This window comes from Nycticebus coucang, chromosome 6 (genome assembly GCF_027406575.1).
Source record: "Nycticebus coucang isolate mNycCou1 chromosome 6, mNycCou1.pri, whole genome shotgun sequence".
Classification (NCBI taxonomy): domain Eukaryota; kingdom Metazoa; phylum Chordata; class Mammalia; order Primates; family Lorisidae; genus Nycticebus; species Nycticebus coucang.
In genome coordinates this window covers 40,205,551-40,221,320 of record NC_069785.1, presented here as the reverse complement: position 1 = coordinate 40,221,320, position 15,770 = coordinate 40,205,551, and the positions used below count along the sequence as shown (strand labels likewise).

General features: G+C 36.5%; 1 protein-coding gene across 3 annotated transcripts in view; it reads right to left on the bottom strand.

The window, feature by feature from the left end:
* SPRED1 (sprouty related EVH1 domain containing 1) overlaps window positions 1–15,770 on the bottom strand; it is a 158,237-nt gene that overhangs the window by 70,444 nt on the left and 72,023 nt on the right. Inside the window, exon 1 of one of the 3 annotated variants that reach the window (XM_053594526.1) lies at window positions 9,002–9,020. The exons of the other annotated variants lie outside the window; for them this stretch is intronic. The gene's annotated coding sequence lies outside the window, so the exon portion shown is untranslated. Of the gene's footprint in view, window positions 1–9,001; window positions 9,021–15,770 lie in introns of those variants that run through there. 3 annotated transcript variants of the gene reach the window in all.

The window sequence follows — 15,770 nt, the reverse complement described above, 5'->3', positions numbered from 1 at the left end:
ATCAGTGACAGCGTATTTTAGATAGGTGGAAAAATCTGAGGAAGGAAAGCCAAGCTGATGGCTTTGTCTTATGCAAACATTTACTGGGAGTGTAATTTGAATGCAAAAGTATTTATGAATTGGTACGATAAATGTAAACTACTGATTTCTCTGGTAATAGAGAATAATTAATACAGTTACAAAATTCAGGTTCTAATAATAGCCTTTTGTTAAGCCAAATCATTTTAATATAGTCTGTTTTATAAAAAAGAATTATCAGCTAGAAATAAAGATTTGGGATTTATTTCTTCTCATTTCACAAAAAGCTCAAATTGGTCTATAGTGATACCTACAATATTATAGCATCACAGGTTTTTTTTTTGTTTGTTTGTTTTTTTTATTGTTGGGGATTCATTGAGGGTACAATAAGCCAGTCACACTGATTAAAACTGTTAGGTAAAGTCCCTCTTGCAATCATGTCTTGCCCCCATAAAGTGTGACACACACTAAGGCCCCACCCACCCCCCTCCCTCCATCCCTCTTTCAGCTCCCCCCCCCAATAACCTTAATTGTCATTAATTGTCCTCATATCAAGATTGAGTACATAGGATTCATGCTTCTCCATTCTTGTGATGCTTTACTAAGAATAATGTCTTCCACTTCCATCCAGGTTAATACGAAGGATGTAAAGTCTCTATTTCTTTTAATAGCTGAATAGTATTCCATGGTATACATATACCACAGCTTGTTAATCCATTCCTGGGTTGGTGGGCATTTAGGTTCTTTCCACATTTTGGCGATTGTAAATTGAGCTGCAATAAACAGTCTAGTACAAGTGTCCTTATGATAAAAGGATTTCTTTCCTTCTGGGTAGATGCCCAGTAATGGGATTGCAGGATCGAATGGGAGGTCTAGCTTGAGTGCTTTGAGGTTCCTCCATACTTCCTTCCAGAAGGGTTGTACTAGTTTGCAGTCTCACCAGCAGTGTAAAAGTGTTCCCTTCTCTCCACATCCACGCCAGCATCTGCAGTTTTGAGATTTTGTGATGTGGGCCATTCTCACTGGGGTTAGATGATATCTCAGGGATGTTTTGATTTGCATTTCTCTAATATATAGAGATGATGAACATTTTTTCATGTGTTTGTTAGCCATTCGTCTGTCGTCTTTAGAGAAAGTTCTATTCATGTCTCTTGCCCATTGATATAAGGGATTGTTGGCTTTTTTCATGTGGATTAATTTGAGTTCCCTATAGATCCTGGTTATCAAGCTTTTCTCTGATTGGAAATATGCAAATATCCTTTCCCACTGTGTGGGTTGTCTCTTTGCTTTGGTTATTGTCTCCTTAGCTGTACAGAAGCTTTTCAGTTTAATGAAGTCCCATTTGTTGATTTTTGTTGTTGTTGCAATTGCCATGGCAGTCTTCTTCATGAAGTCTTCCCCCAGGCCAATATCTTCCAGTGTTTTTAATATGCTTTCTTGGAGGATTTTTATTGTTTCATGCCTTAAATTTAAGTCCTTTATCCATCTTGAGTCAATTTTTGTGAGTGGGGAAAGGTGTGGGTCCAGTTTCAGTCTTTTACATGTAGACATCCAGTTCTCCCAACACCATTTATTGAATAGGGAGTCTTTCCCCCAAGGTAAGTTCTTGTTTGGTTTATCGAAGATTAGGTGGTTGTAAGATGTTAGTTTCATTTCTTGGTGTTCAATTCGATTCCAAGTGTCTATGTCTCTGTTTTTGTGCCAGTACCATGCTGTCTTGAGCACTATGGCTTTGTAGTACAGACTAAAATCTGGTATGCTGATGCCCCCAGCTTTATTTTTGTTACTAAGAACTGCCTTAGCTATACGGGGTTTTTTCCGGTTCCATACAAAACGCAGAATCATTTTTTCCAAATCTTGAAAGTACGATGTAGGTACTTTGATAGGAATGGCATTGAATAGGTAGATTGCTTTGGGAAGTATAGACATTTTAACAATGTTGATTCTTCCCATCCATGAGCATGGTATGTTCTTCCATTTGTTAATATCCTCTGCTATTCAAGAGGGACTTTACCTAACAATTGCAATCAGTGTAACTGGCTTATTGTACCCTCAATGAATCCCCAACAATAAAAAAAAAAAAAAATATCCTCTGCTATTTCCTTTCTGAGGATTTCATAGTTTTCTTTATAGAGGTCCTTCACCTCCTTCGTTAGGTATATTCCTAGGTATTTCATTTTCTTTGAGACTATGGTGAAGGGAGTTGTGTCCTTAATTAGCTTCTCATCTTGACTGTTATTGGTGTACACAAAAGCTACTGACTTGTGGACATTGATTTTATATCCTGAAACATTACTGTATTTTTTGATGACTTCTAGGAGTCTTGTGGTTGAGTCTTTGGGGTTCTCTAAGTATAAGATCATGTCGTCAGCAAAGAGGGAGAGTTTGACCTCCTCTGCTCCCATTTGGATTCCCTTGATTTCCTTGTCTTGCCTAATTGTATTGGCTAGAACTTCCAGCACTATGTTGAATAGTAAAGGTGACAGAGGACAACCTTGTCTGGTTCCAGTTCTAAGAGGAAAAGCTTTCAGTTTTACTCCATTCAGTAAAATATTGGCTGTGGGTTTGTCATAGATAGCTTCAATCAGTTTTAGAAATGTGCCACCTATGCCTATACTCTTCAGTGTTCTAATTAGAAAAGGATGCTGGATTTTATCAAATGCTTTTTCTGCATCTATTGAGAGGATCATGTGATCTTTATTTTTGCCTCTGTTAATATGGTGGATAACGTTTATGGACTTGCGTATGTTAAACCAGCCTTGCATCCCTGGGATGAAGCCTACTTGATCATGATGAATGACTTTTTTGATGATAAGCTGTAATCTATTGGCTAGGATTTTGTTGAGAATTTTTCCATCTATATTCATGAGTGAGATTGGTCTGAAATTCTCCTTTTTGTTTGGGTCTTTTCCTGGTTTTGGTATCAGGGTGATGTTTGCTTCATAGAATGTGTTGGGGAAGATTCCTTCTTCCTCAGTTTTGTGGAATAGTTTCTGCAGTACAGGAATAAGCTCTTCCTTGAAGGTTTGATAGAATTCTGGAGTGAAGCCATCTGGACCAGGGCATTTTTTGGTTGGAAGCTTTTTTATTGTTTCTTTGATCTCAGTGCTTGAAATTGGTCTGTTCAGGAGGTCTATTTCTTCCTGGCTAAGTCTAGGGAGAGGGTGTGATTCCAAATATTAATCCATTTCCTTCACATTGTCAAATTTCTGGGCATACAGTTTCTGGTAGTATTCAGAGATGATCTCTTGTATCTCTGTGGGATCAGTTGTTATTTCCCCTTTATCGTTTCTGATTGAGGTTACTAGAGATTTTACTTTTCTATTTCTAGTTAGTCTGGCCAATGGTTTATCTATTTTATTTATTTTTTCAAAAAACCAACTCCTTGTTTCATTAATTTTCTGAATGATTCTTTTGTTTTCAATTTCATTGATCTCTGATTTGATTTTGGATATTTCTTTTCTTCTACTGAGTTTAGGCTTAGATTGTTCTTCTTTTTCCAATTCCATAAGATCTCTTGTGAGATTGTTGATGTGCTCTCTTTCTGTTTTTCGAATGTAGGCATCTAAAGCGATGAATTTTCCTCTCAAAACTGCTTTTGCAGTATCCCACAGGTTTTGGTAGCTTGTGTCTTCATTATTGTTATATGCTCAAGGAAGTTAATGATTTCCTGTTTTATTTCTTCCTGCACCCATTTGTTATTCAACAGAAGATTGTTTAATTTCCATGCCTTTGGGTGGGGTCGAGCATTTTTGTTAGAGTTGAGTTCCACCTTTAGTGCCTTATGGTCTGAAAAGATACAAGGTAAAATTTCAATTCTTTTGATTCTGTTCATATTTCTTTTGTGTCCCAGGATATGATCAATTTTGGAGAATGTTCCATGGGGTGATGAGAAGAATGTATATTCTTTGTCTTTGGGGTGGAGTGTTCTATATGCGTCTATCAAGCATAGTTGGTCTAAGGTCTCATTTAAATCTCTTATATCTTTGTTTAATTTCTGTTTAGAGGATCTGTCCAGCTCTGTAAGAGGTGTGTTAAAGTCCCCTGTTATGATGGTATTATCAGATATCATATTGCTCAGACTGAGTAAGGTCTGCTTCAAGAATCTGGGAGCATTTAAATTGGGTGCATAAATATTGAGAATTGAAATGTCTTCTTGTTGTAGTTTTCCCTTGACCAATATAAAGTGACCATCTTTGTCTTTTTTGACTTTAGTTGCTTTAAATCCACATGTATCTGAAAATAAGATTGCAACTCCTCTTTTCTTCTGAATTCCATTTGCCTGAAAAATTGTCTTCCAACCCTTGACTCGGAGCTTTAATTTGTCTTTTGAAGCCAGGTGTGTTTCTTGCAGACAGCAAATGGATGGCTTGTGTTTTTTAATCCAGTCAGCCAATCTATGTCTCTTCAGTGGGGAATTCAAGCCATTAACATTTATTGAGATAATTGATAAGTGTGGTAGTATTCTATTCGTCTTATTTGGTGAGAGTCCATTGCTTAGTTTTATCTTTTGCATCAGTGTGGAGGTTAGGTTCTGTCCTTTGATTTCTGAGTTCTTACTTTGCTGCTGATCCATTGTGGTGGTCAGTGTGCAGAACAGGTTGAAGTATTTCCTGTAGAGATGGTCTTGTTGTGGCGAATTTCCTCAATGTTTGTATATCTGTAAATGATTTGATTTCTCCGTCAATTTTGAAGCTTAGCTTAGCAGGGTACAGAATTCTGGGCTGGAAATTGTTCTGTTTAAGTAGATTAAAGGTAGATGACCATTGTCTTCTTGCTTGGAAAGTTTCATTAGAGAAGTCTGCGGTCACTCTGATGGATTTGCCCCTGTAGGTCAACTGGCGCTTACTCCTGGCAGCTTGCAGAATCTTTTCTTTTGTCTTGATTTTGGACAGGTTCATCACAATGTGTCTTGGAGAAGCTCGGTTAGAGTTGAGGCGACCTGGTGTCCGATATCCCTCTGAAAGCAGTGTGTCAGAATCTTTGGTAATGTTTGGGAAATTTTCTTTTATAATATTCTCTAGTACGGCTTCCATTCCTCTGGGGCATTCTTCTTCCCCTTCTGGAATTCCTATAACTCGTATGTTGGAACGTTTCATAAAGTCCCATAATTCTGACAGTGAACGTTCTGCTTTCTTTCTCTTCTTTTCTGCCTCTTTTACTATCTGAGTTATCTCAAGAACTTTGTCTTCTACCTCTGAAATTCCTTCTTCTGCATGGTCTAACCTGTTGCTGATACTTTCCATTGCATCTTTAAGTTCCCTGATTGACTGTTTCATTTCCTTCAGCTCTGCTATATCCTTTTTATATTCTTCATATCGTTCATCTCTGATTTGATTCTGTTTTTGGATTTCCTTTTAGTTATTTTCCACTTTATTAGCAGTTTCCTTCATTGTTTCCATCATTTCTTTCATTGTTTTCAACATGTGTATTCTAAATTCCCTTTCTGTCATTCCTAACATTTCTGTATAGGTGGAATCCTCTGCAGTAGCTACCTCATGGTCCCTTGGCGGGGTTGTTTTGGACTGGTTCTTCATGTTGCCTGGAGTTTTCTGCTGATTCTTCCTCATGGGTGATTTCTTTTATCTGTTTCCTTGCCCTTATTTTCCTTTCACTTCCTCTTGCTCTTTAAGTTCTTGTGTCTGTGGAAGTTGTGGGCGGGTTTAGACGGATTGAACACATGCGACCACTTGCCAGTTTTCCACTGTTTTAGTCCTTCTCTTGGGGTCCAGAAGTCTCTCGCTGACTCCCTGTATCCTCATAGGAGTGATGCTAGGCAGTTCCCACCAGCCGGAGATGCCTGGAGTCCTATCTCCCCAGACTCACGGTGCCCAGATGCAAGGAAGCTGTTACTCGGCTGCCATCTTGCTCCGCCCTCCATCACAGGTTTTTTTAAGCAGAGGTCAAAAACAAACATAAATTAGCAAAACCATCTATCTTAAGTGCTTATAATACTTGTGTTGGGATTATGAACATCTAAAGGAAACACTTGACCACACTCCACTCCAGCAGCTGCTTTATAATAATGCAGGCTCTACACAATTTTAATGCAATCCCTATTAAAGCTCCACTGTCATGCTTTGAAGATCTCAAAAAAATAAAACTTCATTTTATATGGAATCAGAAAAAACCTCAAATAGCCAAGACATTACTCAGAAATAAAAACAAAGCAGGAGGAATCACACTACCAGACCTCAGACTATACTACAAATCGATAGTGATCAAAACAGCATGGTACTGGCACAAAAACAGAAAGGTAGATTTATGGAACAGAATAGAGAACCAAGAGATTAACCCTGATACTTACTGTTATTTGATCTTTGACAAGCCAATTAAAAACATTCAGTGGAGAAAAGATTCCCTATTTAACAAATAGTGCTGAATGAACTGGCTGGCAACCTGTAGAAGACTGAAACTGGACCCACACCTTTCACCATTAACTAAGATAGACTCTCACTAGATTAAAGATTTAAACTTAAGGCATGAAACTATAAAAATACTAGAAGAGAGTGCAGGGAAACCACTTGAGGAAATAGGCCTGGGCAAGTATTTTATGAGGACCACCCCTGGGCAATTGAAGCAACACCAAAAATGCATTACTGGGACCTGAGCAAACTAAAAAGCTTCTGCACAGCCAAGAACACAGTAAGTAAAGCAAGCAGACAGCATTCAGAATGGGAGAAGATATTTGCAGGTTATGTCTCCGACAAAGGTTTAATAACCAGAATCCACAGAGAACTCAAACGTATTAGCAAGAAAAGAACAAGTAATCCCATCTCAGGGTGGGCAAGGGACTTTAAGAGAAACTTCTCTGAAGAAGACAGGCGCACGGCCTTACAGACACATGAAAAAATGTTCATCATCCTTAATCATCAGAGAAATGCAATCAAAACTACTTTGAGATACCATCTAACTCCAGTAAGACTGGCCCACATCACAAAATCCCAAAACCAGAAATGTTAGCATGGATGTGGAGAAAAGGGAACACTTCTACACTGCTGAAGGGAATGCAAACTAATATATTCCTCTCGGAAAGATGTTTGGAGAACACTTAAGGATCTAGAAATGGACCTGCCATTCAATCCTACAATTGCTCTACTAAGTATATATTCAGAAGACCAAAAATCACAGAACAACAAAGATATTTGTACCAGAATGTTTATTGCAGCCCAATTCGTAATTGCTAAGTCATGGAAGAAGTTCAAGTGCCCATTGGCCCACGAATGGATTAATAAATTGTGGTATATGTACACCCTGGAATATTATGCAGCCTTAAAGAAAGATGGTGACTTTACCTCTTTCATGTTTACATGGACGGAGCTGGAACATATTCTTCATAGCAGAGTATCTCAAGAATGGAAGAAAAAGTATTCAATGTACTCAGCCCTACTATGAAACCAATTTATAGCTTTCATGTGAAAGCTATAACCTAATTATAGCCCAAGTATATGGGGAAAGAGGAGCAGGAGAAGAGGGGAGGGGGTTGGATCAGTAGAGGGAGGGTGATCGGTGGGACCACACCCAAGGTGCATCTTACAAGGGTACACGTGAAATTTACTAAGTGTAACATAAATGTCTTAACACAATAACTAAGAAAATGCTGTGAAGGCTATGTTAACCAGTTTGATGAAAATATTTCAAACTGTACATAAGACCAGCACATTGTACCCCATGATTGCATTAATGTACACAGCTATGATTTAATAATAAAAAAAAAAGTATTGATGCTGACTATAATGATCATTTACTTTTTTGGAAGTAAAATGGCTAAGTAGAGGCCAGTGTTGAAAATATTTTATTATTTAGAACATAATTATTATGTCATTTATGGTATCAAAAACCAAATTTCTGCCAGAACTGAACAATGAAAACTGGCTTTACAGATTTAACATTTTTAGTGGTTATGACCACTCATTTTTTTTTTTGTAGAGACAGAGTCTCACTGTACCGCCCTCGGGTAGAGTGCCGTGGCGTCACACGGCTCACAGCAACCTCTTAACTCTTGGGCTTACGCGATTCTCTTGCCTCAGCCTCCCGAGCAGCTGGGACTACAGGCGCCCGCCACAACGCCCGGCTATTTTTTGGTTGCAGTTTGGCCGGGGCTGGGTTTGAACCCACCATCCTCGGCATATGGGGCTGGCGCCCTACTCACTGAGCCACAGGCGCCGCCCATGACCACTCATTTTTAAATGAGTTAAACATGGGTCTTCAAGGTAAAAACCAAACTATTAATACAATGTTTCAAGCTGTAACAGTTGTGCAAATGAAACTGAAATTATGGCAACCTCAAATTAATTTTATTTGTATTAATTTTTTAATAAAATTAAAAAGTCAAATAATTTTACACACGTTGACACATTGGCTAAAGACAGTCCTGTGAAAACAGTAGAAGATATGCAGCCCTGCTTTTCGTTTGTCAAAAAATTTTGAAAATAGATTTTAAAATTTCTGGGAAAATAACATTTTGGTGCATTTGTGACTCCATTTATGTTCAGTCTACATAAATTTGTTACCTGACAATTTTCAAATGGAATAAATAGAGCTGCAATCTGACATTCAACTTAAAAATGTGATCATATCTCTTTACTGGACTTTTATAGGTCCTGTCTTCCCAGAAACAAATATCCCTCACTCCACAGTCAAGCCTTCCTCATGTCATCACTTTTTGGCAGCACTTACATTTGCCAGCAAGTGTTTTCCATAATGAAGCACATTAAAAGTAACCAAAGTATCTCCATCAAACCAAATATTGATGCTTTAGTTTCTCAAATACATTGTCAACCATTCCACTAGCTTTCTGTTATCCACATTTCTTTTTCTTTAATAATAAAAAAAAATGAAAGACAAAGATATTTTATTACTTAGCTATGCACATTTTTTATATTAGGGATTACAAACTTGGGACCTGCTTGATGATTTTAAAAAAGTCTCTGAACAGGCCCTTGCATAATTAGAGGTGTTGTGTGAAGACTGTTTTGCTTACCTGTGGTGGCAGATATCACAAAAACTATGCACTGAATTGCCTTTTTTTTGGTTCCTCATCAGCTTTCGTTAAGTGTTTATGTGTTTAACGGTGGCCCAAGATAGCTTTTCTTCTATCGTGGCCTGGAGAAGCCAAAAGGGTAGACACCCCTGAAGTATATGAACAGAAAATTGAAGACATAATTGTCATCCTTAAAATACTGAACTTTGCTTCCTGAAGACATACAGTAACTTTTTATTTATTCAAGCCCTTTAAGCATTTATTAAAATTTTGCAGATTTCTTCATATTGGTCCTATACTTCATTGTCCTACCAATTTTATATTTATTGTGAACTGACTCTTTGTATGTGTTGCAAATTTGAATTCATTGGTAAGTACAACAGCCAATTAATTCTGTTTCTTGCATCCAACCACTATACTACATTCTCCTAATAGGAAATTTGCATACATTTTCTAGCTAAGCAAAATGTAATCTGCAAATAAGGATAATTTTAAAATCAATATTTATATTTCATTTATCTTTTCCTCCTTATCACTCTTCTAATCGTTACTTACTCCTTTACTTTTTTAAAAACTTCTTTTGCATGTTGTCCTATTTCTGACTTTAATAGAAATTCTTCAAGGTATTTCACTTAATTGAGTTTTTATTATATTGTAATTTGCATTTTTTGAGTGAGCATTTACATTGTTAAGGAAATACTTTATCATGAATATTTTAAAGAATATTGAAATTTTTTACTTTTTTAGCAATATTCAAGGCAACACTGTTATCCCATTTTATCAAATTCATGTTTGAGATTTTGCTTGTTTCTATACATTTTTATTTGTACTGCACATTCTTATATGGATACTTGTATTATGTCTATAATTTTATTTAGATGGATGGGGCCTTTTGGATTTGTATTCTGTCACGTTTTATGTAATAATACAGTTGCCATCACTATTAAGTTGAATTGCATTATCCCTCTAGTACTTGGTTTAAATATATAATAAAGCCTTTATTTTAGAGGTTGGAAACAATTGAAACGACTCAAAAGAACAACAGATAAGTCAGAGCTTTAGAACCACGCTGGATAGTACTGTTTTATCTCCAGAGGATATCTTATTAGTTCATTCAGTTATCTCATCCATTTGTCTAGTTATCATCCTAGTCTGTGTTTCTCACCTGGATTACTAAAATTTCTTCTCTGTGAATTGTTTCCCTCTACCTGTACACATTTTTTTTTTTTTATTAATCTGTAAGGCAGTGCGATTTTTATTTACAAAATACAAATCTTACATTATTTCTGTGCTCAAAATGTATTTTTTCCTAAGATCAAGAACAGAATCTTTAATTGGTTCTGCATGAGCTGGTCATATATCCTATTACTATTCCTTCCCCCTGCCAAAGAAATGTCTATCTGACTCTCATAGCATATCATTTTCTCTTATGTTCTTCTTCCCTTGTTGCCTTTGCATAAAATACAATTGGCCCTCCATGGTTCTGCATTTATAGATTCAACTAAGTGCTGGTCATGGAAAATATTTTTAAAAACTCTGCATCTGTTCTGAACATGCAGACATTTTGTCATTATTCCCTAAACAATACAGCATAGCAACTAGTTAACATAGTGCTTACATTTATGTGGTATTGTAAGTAATCCAAAGATGATTTAAAATAAGATGTCTAACATGCAACCTGCCACATGCTGGTTTTGTGAGGACTTTTTTGCTTATCTGTGGTATTGGATATCAAGAAAAGTATGCAAGGACTTTTTTTCTCTAATCAGCTTTCCTTAATGTTTTTGTATTAATATGTGGCCCAAGACAACTCTTATATTGTGCAGCAGAGAAAAATAAAGCTTGGACACCCCTGATTTAAAGTATACAGGAGGACGTGCATATGTAAATGTGACACCATTTTATATTAGGAACTTTAGTATCAGAGGTTTTTCATGTGCTAGGGAGGTCCTACAACCAATCCCTTAAGGATGCCAAGAGATGGCTGCAGTCTTTTGTCAGAAAAGCCCTTTCTCCTCCTTCCTTTACTTTTTCTTCTTTGTAATTCACCTCTACTCATCCTTCCACTCTCAGGATGCAGAGGCATTTGGTGTCTGGAAAGATGTGAATCATGAATCACTTTGTCATCTGAGATAGTCTTCTCTGAATGATGCATAATTGAGAAAAACTCTATGTTTTATGGTTTGTGCATGGATTATAAGAATGTACCCTTCTATGTTGCTCCTGGAATCACGTTTACCTACCCAAAGTTAAAATTACCTGACTAAAAGGGGAAAAAGTGAGTAACTGTTGCTAGAAAAAGGGAACTTAGCAGAGGAAGATAGAGGAGACTGCCATACCAAAAATTTTCTACTCCAGTCTTGCTTATGACTAAAATGTCATAAAATATTTTATTGCCTTCAGAGATTCATGGATATGGCATGTTAGTAAGTTCAGAGAAAGGCTGGAAGTTTGTAAGCTTTTCCATTCCTCTACTTAACAAATAATTACATATTTAATACTATTAATATATAGTCCAAATAGCATTGTTAGATACATTGGTGAGCAAGGAAAACAAGGTCCCTGCTCACATGGAATATAAAACTTGTTAATAAGAGACCGACAATACAAGCTTACATAAGTAAATAAAATAACTTCAGGTAGTCGTAAGTATTATGAGGAAAATAAAAGCAGAAGAAGAAAAAGTATAATGGAATAAGCTGGTGCTGGTTTATGGAGGATTTGTGTTAGCAGATACTTGAGGTGGGTAGTCAATAGAATATTTTAGGAGTATCTAAGTAAAGGAAAGATAACTTTATCTTTGTGAGACAGAGTGCCACTTGGTCACCCTTGGTAGAGTGTCATGGTGTCTTCCGCTCACAGCAACCTCAAACTCTTAGGTTCAAGTGATCCTCTTGTCTCAGCCTCCCAAAAGGCTGGGACTGCAGGTGCCTGTCACAACGTCCAGCTATTTTTTAGAGACAGGGTCTTTCAGTGGCTCAGGCTGGTCTCAAACCCCATGGGCTACCTGCCTCGGCCTCCCAAGTGCTGGGATTATAGGCGTGAGCCACCATTCTGAGCCGGAAATATAACTCTTTAAGGAATAGAAAAGAACACTATTGCCCACCAACCCAGGAATGGATTAACAAGCTGTGGTATATGTATACCATGGAATACTATTCAGCCATTTAAAAAAATGGAGACTTTACATTCTTCGTATTAACTTGGATGGAAGTGGAAGACATTATTCTTAGTAAAGCATCACAAGAATGGAGAAGCATGAATCCTATGTAGTCAATTTTGATATGAGGACAATTAATGACAATTAAGGTTATGGGGGGGAAAGCAGAAAGAGGGATGGGGGGTGGGGCCTTGGTGTGTGTCACACTTTATGGGGGCAAGACATGATTGCAAGAGGGACTTTACCTAACAATTGTAATCAGTGTAACCTGGCTTATTGTACCCTCAATGAATCCCCAACAATAAAAAAGAAAAGAAAAGAAAAGAATTACTATTGTTATGATACAGTGAGTGAGTGAGGAGTAAGATACGTGGTCAGAGAGGTGTAGCCTTGTAAATTATGGTAAGGAGCTAGTAAAAGATTTTAGATTGCCTGGCTGTGTTAAATCAGTATTTTTGCTTTGAATATTGAGTCCTTGTATTTGTGCTTTCCTTTGGAACTTAATTTTTAAGGTTATCTAAAGCCTAGGACTAGAATAAGTGTCGGCTATGTTACTGGAAGTAATAGGAAATAAATTATTGTTAGTAAAATATTACAGTGACAGGAGTGGCGCCTGTGGCTCAAAGGAGTAGGGCGCCAGCCCCATATGCCAGAGGTGGCAGGTTCTAACCCAGCTCTAGCCAGAAACTGCAAAAAAGAAAAAAAAATGTAGTAAATATTAAAAAATATATATATATTATAGTGACAAATTTTCAGTTAGCTTATTCAAAATAAAATTAGTTTTACTAATTTCTAATTTACTAATACTCAGAATAAATTGTTATTTGCAAATATCGCATCATAACAGCTTCAGAAATTTAAGATACAGTTTCTCTTAGGAATTGGACAGTGGATCTTGGGAGTATGTGTCTTTCTAGATCGTTAGACACAAGTTTAGGAACCTCTGAACAAATGAAGTTTTTCATTAGAACAAGTTTTGCCATGACTCCTGTTTATCAGTGTGGTCATTATTAAATGAATTTATTGAAGTTTTACAAGTTTTATACTTCATGTTTAAGAGCAAAGTGTATTCAATACTTTGAATAAAAATATATTAAAATGACATTTAAGGATAGAATACTAGTTGTTTTCTTGTTGTTTGCATTATTTAGTGAATGACCAAACATGTTTATTTGTATGATTTTTATTGCATAGTTTTCTAATGTAAAAAAATAAATGCACTGGTACAATGAAAAAAATTTATATTTCTGCAAAGAGTCATTATTTATTAGTTAAGACAGGCAATGGAAACTAGAGATGAAATCAGTCCACATTTAAATAAGTTGACATTAAAGAAATCAGGTTTCACATAGGTAGAATTTCTAGCTTTTCTAAAAAAAATTATAAAACTATTCCCTTAATATTGAGCCTGCATTCTTTTTTTTTCTCGTTTTTACTAAATCATAACTGTGTACATTCATGCAATCAAGGGGTACAATGTGCTTTTATATACAATTTGAAATATTTTCATCACACTGGTTGACACAGCCTTCACAGCATTTTCTTATTGTGTTAAGACATTTATATTCTACATTTAGTAAATTTCACATGTACCCTTGTAAGATGCACCATAGATGTGGTCCCACCAATTACCCTTCCTCCGCTGATCCTCCCTCCTCCCCTTTCCCCATATTCTTGGGCTATAATTAGGTTATAGCTTTCATATGAAAGCTATAAATTGGTTTCATAGTAGGGCTGAGTACATTGGATACTTTTTCTTCCATTCTTGAGATACTCTGCTAAGAAGAATATGTTCCAGCTCCATCCATGTAAACATGAAAGAGGTAAAGTCGCCATCTTTCTTTAAGGCTGCATAATATTCCATGGTGTACATATACCACAATTTATCAACCCATTCGTGGGCCAATGGGCACTTGAACTTCTTCCATGATTTAGCAATTATGAATTGGGCTGCACTAAACGTTATGGTACAAATATCTTTGTTGTTATTGATTTTTGGTCTTCTGGAGTATCAATACATTTTCATAATTCCTGGAATTAGCAATGATTCAATCCCTTGGCTCTTATGAAATTCAGTCTTGATGACAATTTGCATAACATTATCCCATTTGTAAGGCTTTTGTGCATAAATTTTCTTGATGTACAATGCCAGCAGTTCTTAATCTGTGGGTCGCTACCCCTTTCTAACAATGAAAGTACACTGCGGCATTAGGAAGGTTGAAAACCACTGTACTATGCAATGATACTTCATCAAATGTGAGTTTTGGGCAGCAATTCCATCGTCTTCTATTAATTTTACAAGTCCCTCTCTTTTACCTACCATCACCAGATGACATCGGTAACTATACCAGATATGTTGATAAAGAATAAAAAAATTCATTTTAATATATTTTTTATGACTTTGTCTAAATCTCTTCATTTAATTGTCTTTTTTTTCTTGAGACAGAGTCTTACTCTGTTGAGAATGCAGTGGCATCAGCCTAGCTCACAGTAACCTGAAACTCTTGAGTTCAAGTGATCCTCTTGCCTCATCCTCCCACATAGCTGAGACAATAAGCACTAATTTTATTTTTCTCTTTTTAGTAGACATGGGGTCTCACTTGTGCTCAGGCTGGTCTCAAAGTTAAAGCTCAAGCAATCCACCCGCCTTGGCCTTCCAAAGTGCTAGGATTATAAGCATAAGCCATTGTGCCTGGCCTAACTGTATCTTTTAATGGCACTAAAACGCTATTTCTTTAGTGACTTTATATTCATCACCAATACCTCAAATAAAAATGGCAAATTAAGCTGTATTTGTAGGATCACTGTTGTCATCCATTGCCAAAGCATAAAATTTAAAATTAGCAGCTTTACTCTCCAAATTTCTATAAATTTTCCAGTTTCTTCAATTTGACTGGCTACAGTCTGGTGAGATAAACTGATTTTACAAATATCCTCCTTTTATTTCAAGGCAAATTATATCTTCTATACTTTCCATATATTGCTTAATAAACCCACCATTAGTAAATGGTTTTGATACTTTTGCTATTATATGCTACCACATAAGGAGCTTTTACATTACAATGAAAATATATCTGCACTGTAACTTTCTTTTATTTATTTATTTATTTATTTTGTGGTTTTTGGCCGGGGCTAGGTTTGAACCCACCACCTCCGGCATATGGGACCGGCACCCTACTCCTTGAGCCACAGGCGCCGCCCTGCACTGTAACTTTCTAAAAAAAATTTTTTTGAGATGACAGACTTTTTATCAGTTCTTTTGTCCTTGTGACACAATCCTTCATATGGATTGAAATTGGCAGCATATTTTTACATGCAATGTATTTCCAAATTATAGTGTTTGAAAACTTGCACAAATTCCCTACAAATTAAGCAGCATGCCTTACTATTTGCCTCGATAAAACACAGTCATCTATCTACTTTCTACTGAACAATCTTCCTTCAGTTTTCCTATAATTTTTCTTTCTGGGGGTTCTGTTTTCTTTTGAGACGTTGTAGAAACCATGCTGGGATTAAAAAATAATAGCTCAGGGATAATACTTACTATGAAAATTAGTAGACAGGGAAATAGAAAGCAAGGTTTGAGCCCTTTCACATCTTGGCTGCCAA